The sequence below is a fragment of the Pygocentrus nattereri genome, chromosome 24 (assembly GCF_015220715.1).
Source record: "Pygocentrus nattereri isolate fPygNat1 chromosome 24, fPygNat1.pri, whole genome shotgun sequence".
In the NCBI taxonomy this organism is placed as follows: Eukaryota; Metazoa; Chordata; class Actinopteri; order Characiformes; family Serrasalmidae; genus Pygocentrus; species Pygocentrus nattereri.
Genome location: NC_051234.1, coordinates 29,582,467 through 29,588,214, shown reverse-complemented (window position 1 = coordinate 29,588,214; position 5,748 = coordinate 29,582,467). Strand labels below are relative to the sequence as shown.

At 39.6% G+C, this 5,748-nt stretch overlaps 1 long non-coding RNA gene across 1 annotated transcript; it reads left to right on the top strand.

Moving 5' to 3' along the window:
* Window positions 1-968: 968 nt before the first annotated feature.
* Window positions 969-1,684, top strand: LOC108434954. Its single transcript, XR_001858410.1, has 3 exons — window positions 969-1,072; window positions 1,208-1,289; window positions 1,450-1,684. It is a non-coding gene; the product is annotated as an uncharacterized LOC108434954 (long non-coding RNA).
* The last annotated feature ends 4,064 nt before the right edge of the window (window positions 1,685-5,748 follow it).

The window sequence follows — 5,748 nt, the reverse complement described above, 5'->3', positions numbered from 1 at the left end:
GTTACTGTCCACCTGTGTGTTTGGAGGTGAGTGCTTTTTCATCTAATACTCTGAAAACGTCTTAGGTTTAACTGTATAGGTTTAGTAAATAAGTAAATGTAAATACAGTGACTATTTTGTGGGATTGTAAGTGGAAGCACAGGTTTGGTTCTTCTTCTTAAAGCACTCCAGCCATTGCATGGATTTGTTACATTAAGCCCAGCATACCTGATTTACTTTAAGTAAAGTTTTGATTAAATCAACCAAGTATCAAACCATAGATACTGGGTGTATATTTCAGATAATAAGAAAGTTTGGACATCAGCAGATCCTGGCCATTTAAGCATAAAACAAATCATAATTTGTTGTTTTTAATGTTTTTTTTTTTCCACTTCAAATTTTTATCCAAATAAATAGCTGGGAATATGATTTTCTACATAAACCCTAGTAAAAAAAATAATACTTTTCTTATGTTTACATCACAACTATATGGAGTTGCACACCAAAGTTTGGGCGCCTCCGGTCAAATGACGTTTTTTGTTGATTTTGAATTGAAAATGAATGAACATCCCGTACACAGAGCACCCTTCTGCATGTTTTAATCCACAATTACTGTTTATTTGCTGAATCCAACATGGACATAAAACAAGGCCTGTACAAAAGTTGTGGTACATTTCATGACACTACATAAATTGTGCATCAAAACATGCAAAAAAATTATTTATTTGAGCTTGGTAGACCAGGTGTGCTCAAAGTTTATCATGTAAAATATACATACAGTTTTACTGTATAAACAAGAAAGTTATATATTTATATTTGTGTAATGTCAGTGTTTTATGTCCAAATAAAGGCTTACTGGCCAGATAAGTAGCTCTAAATGTAATGTATACACCAATATAAGTGTCATTTACTTATGTATCACCTATACATACATATCTATATATCATGACATATCTTGACGTTTCTTTTGCCGTTTTCAAGGGGACGACAAGGTGACAACATGCTGTCCCAGCACCAGCCTGGGACGTTTTAGGGGCCGAATTGAAAAGTGTGCATATGTCCCCGTCAAGGGACCGTGTGTTGAGGCCTATGTGTAAGTCAACTTTTTGTTTTGAATGGAACTCTCCTCTCTGTATGTCTGAAGATGAAAACATTTAGATGATCATTCTCATGCAAATTTAATCAAGTGCAAACAAACAGAGTCAGAATGGTCTCTTGATCTGCTCAGGTTCAGGACAGAGAATGGAAGAATACACTGCATCAGTGTAGATGCCAAATGGATCAATGCAACACTGAAGACATTAGAGAAGGTGAGCTCCAGTACTTTTGATGGAAAATAGGGGATACAAATTTCAAAACTAAAATTCTGATGTTACAAATTAGAAACATTTCCAGATCTACACTTGACTGAAACGTCCATACGACAAACTTAAGTTGTTACATGTAGATGTTTATCTTTCTCCCCCCCAGAGAGGCAGCCCATGTAAGGCCATGGAGAAGAAAATGAACTAGAGGAAGTAAAGGAGTGTGCAGACTGATGTGTCAGAATTTCTTCCACCACTTCCTAAACTGGTCTGGCCAAAGCTCTTGTTCATACCTTCCAACCACCAGCAGCACCCCATACACCACCGGCAAGGACTCTTCTGTTCACAACTCTTTGTACTGAACTTTACACACACTGACAGAGTATTTATATATTTTTGTAGTTAAGGCCTTTATTTAATTATCTGTAGATGTTTTCACTATTTATTTATCTTACTTTGAAAATGTCATGCATATTTATGGAGATGGTTTATTTTTTACTATTATTGTGTGTACTTTTTTTCTATTGAGTGCATTTTGCATGAGGATGCAAATTATGTTTTCATGATCAAGTATTTCGTAAATGAAGAAACTAAGGCTGGCTTTACATTGTGAAACGTCCATACAGCTGAGCTGCATGCAACGCTATTTCTGTGCAGGTACAGGAAGCAATGCAAAAGCAAAGATTCATGCAATGCTCAGTTACTCCACTAGGCAGTCAATTAGCTGTTTTTCAATTTTGATAGACTATTATTATGATATTAGTCATTCGTAGGGTGTAATTTGCATATTAACAGCATTTTTATCTTCATAGGTCATTGCTATATATATATATATATATATAGCAATGGCTGGCTCAGACCTTGTGGGGCTAATTGGAGGCCTGCACGCTCTGGAAAAGGGACCTAAATGTTGTTTATGTTGTTGTTTGTCAGTTAAAGGCATGTGTTTATTGCTATTCTGTGGGGCTGTTTTGTGCTGGGGTTGGTGTACCATCAGGGTGAAGCTGGTGGGTGGTGACCACTTCTGCCCTGATGTTTAATAAAGAGCCCTTCTTGTGGTGAAATAACGGCCTCCTCTGTGTCTTACTCAACTCTGACGCTACAATATGATCTCCATTCACATGAGAAGTTGCTTCGATGATACTGTGTAGCTCTAAGTGAATATAAAATGCTGTAGCTGATGCTATAATCACCCTTTTAATGAGACCTTGCTTCCCTGATAGTGTTTTATTTCTCCTCCTGCTATTGGTCTTCTGGTGAAGAGAGGATGGAGATGTTTGGTGAAAAACAGGGCCTGTGATGTTTTTAGAGGAGGAGGGAGAAAACCACAGAAAAGAGAAACAAGCCTAGGACCCCCTTTTAAAACTAATCTCAACAGAACAGGGCTGGAGTCTCGCTCGTTCTGTCCTAAAAGCAGTGCAAGTTCTTCAAACAGCGTTGATACTGCAGTACAAAACAAAGTGGCCTGCACTTTGCAGTGGTGTCGTATGTTTATTGTGTCATTGTGTGTTGGGCAGTGGGGTTAGTTAGAGTGGGTTTATATCTACAGTAGAGTGACAATCTATGGCTAGAAGTGGCCCAGCTGTCCCCAGTGTTATGAGCCTTACCACTGGTGGTTCTAATAAACAGCACTTCTTGCAGCAGAATCAGTGCTTCTCATGTTTCCCTCTATGCTGATGTTATAATCATGAACCTCAACTGTAAAAAAAAAGCCCCTCAGTATGCAAACGTCAGGTAAACAGCTCCTCATCAAAAGCGCACCAGCAAGGAAGAAGGAAACCATCAGCACACGCTGCGTGGTGTTTTAGTGGGCAGCGTGTGACTTTCAGAACTATTCTGACTTGCGCTGACTCTTCTCACAGCTGTGGGAGAGCTGTAACTAATCACTCCACCAGCAAGATCCAGTAAGACCCTAATAATCTGTTATTACCACAGAAACATACAGCTTTTTCCAGCATGTTTGTAAATATAGCTTTAAACAGCAACGTGCAGGTTCATTTTCACTTTCATAGATCTTCAGCAGAAGTTCCTCTGCTGCTCTCAGCTTTACGTTTTGTTCCATTTTCAGTCAGTAAGTCATGAGAAGTGGCCTCAGTTTGGTTTCTCTCAGCCTTTCTACTTTTCAGCAAAGCAATTTTTATGCAAACATATTTAACAGAAAATTACACGAGCGTCAACAACTAATATAACCAATAACACTTTATTTAGAGTGGTCCTTTGTAGACGATTAATAAATTCAGATTATCAGTAAGACATCAACAACATGACAGTGAAGCATCTGAATACACTGAGGTAAATATCTGTAGACGTCCTGTCGATACATGACTTTAATTAAAGTAGTTGTGTTGTTAGTAAGTTACTTTCATTATGCAAAACCTAACCTTACCATCCTTACCCAACACCTAACCCTCACCCTGGCCCTAATCCTAACCCTAACCTTAACCTCAACCCAAAGCCTAATCCTAACTCTCACCCTGGCCCTAATCCAAACCCTAACCTTAACCTCAACCCAAAGCCTAATCCTAACTCTCACCCTGGCCCTAATCCAAACCCTAACCTTAACCTCAACCCAAAGCCTAATCCTAACTCTCACCCTGGCCCTAATCCAAACCCTAACCTTAACCTCAACCCAAAGCCTAATCCTAATTCTCACCCTGAACCAATCCTAACCCTAAATTTAACCTCAACCCAAAACCTAATCCTAACTCTCACCCTGGCCCTAATCCAAACCCTAACCTTAACCTCAACCCAAAGCCTAATCCTAACTCTCACCCTGGCCCTAATCCAAACCCTAACCTTAACCTCAACCCAAAGCCTAATCCTAATTCTCACCCTGAACCAATCCTAACCCTAAACTTAACCTCAACCCAAAACCTAATCCTAACTCTCACCCTGGCCCTAATCCAAACCCTAACCTTAACCTCAACCCAAAGCCTAATCCTAACTTTCACCCTGGCCCTAATCCAAACCCTAACCTTAACCTCAACCCAAAACCTAATCCTAACCCTCACCCTGACCATAATCCTAACCTTAACCTCAACCCAAAGCCTAATCCTAATTCTCACCCTGAACCAATCCTAACCCTAAATTTAACCTCAACCCAAAACCTAATCCTAACTCTCACCCTGGCCCTAATCCAAACCCTAACCTTAACCTCAACCCAAAGCCTAATCCTAACTCTCACCCTGGCCCTAATCCAAACCCTAATCTTAACCTCAACCCAAAGCCTAATTCTAACCCTCACCCTCACCATAATCCTAACCTTAACCTCAACCCAAAGCCTAATCCTAACTTTCACCCCAGCCTTAATGCTAACCCTAACCTTAACCTCAATCCAAAACCTAATCCTAACCCTCACCCTGGCCCTAATCCTAACCTTAACCTCAACGCAAAGGCTAATCCTAACTCTCACCCTGGCCCTAATCCTAACCCTAACCTTAACCTGAACCAAAGCCTAATCCTAACCCTCAAATATTTTTGATGTTAATGAAAGTCCAATGATCTTTTTTTTTAAATCTAAAAAATCACCTATAAATTCTTTTTTTCAGCTTTTACTGTGTCTAGTCTTTGCCTCCATTATTTTCAGGGGTTTTGGTTTTAATGTTCCACACTTCTTCTCACATGCCATATAATCCTAATCACACATTTAGACTCGAATCCATAAAATCTCATTTTTCACCGGGAGGTACGTTCACGTCTGCTCCCATACAAATCAACTTATTAGTATTGTTTCTATTATTACTGGCTTTATCCATTTTCTGTCTTTTACCGTTACCAAAATTGGTCCACCCAAACTCTTCCTGTTAAAGTACTCTGGTTTCGCAATCATAACTTCAGTGGAATTCACAGAAGTCACGCCACGGGTGCCAGGCATACGGCTAGACTGGATTTAAACAGTGCACATTTTCCATAAATGCAAACTTCAACTGAACTTCAACTTCATACATTTTGACAACTTGCTATGCCTTCTGGTCTCCTGCTCTTGGCTGCAAGCTCCTCAGTGTTAATACAGTTAAGAAAAGGAAAAAAAAATAACGCTCAAATGAGCATTATACTGAAAACTGAGTGATGGGCTATATCTTGAGCTGTGAGCACTTCCTCTAGTCGAAAATGATGTGATGTCTACAAACTGATGGTGTTACTTTAACACTAAATGAAACTGTAATCTGTAACTCTGCTCTCTTCTGTTCTTGACTGATTTGTTGGATTACAGTGGGTCCAGAAAGTATTTGGACATGTTCGCAAGTTGCTTTGTGTGAGTCCGAGTCTTGAGTCTTCAGTAAATAACTGCAGTCTTGTTAATAGTTGCAGGCACTGAACTGTAAAAAATTAGACCCCTATTAAAACCTGTCAGGACCAACGTGGCTTCATATAATGAACCTTTGATTACAGACAAACCCTCAGTCTGAAGGCCAACACAAATGCTAAACACAGCCAACGCAGCATGTAAACACAACGTAAGGGA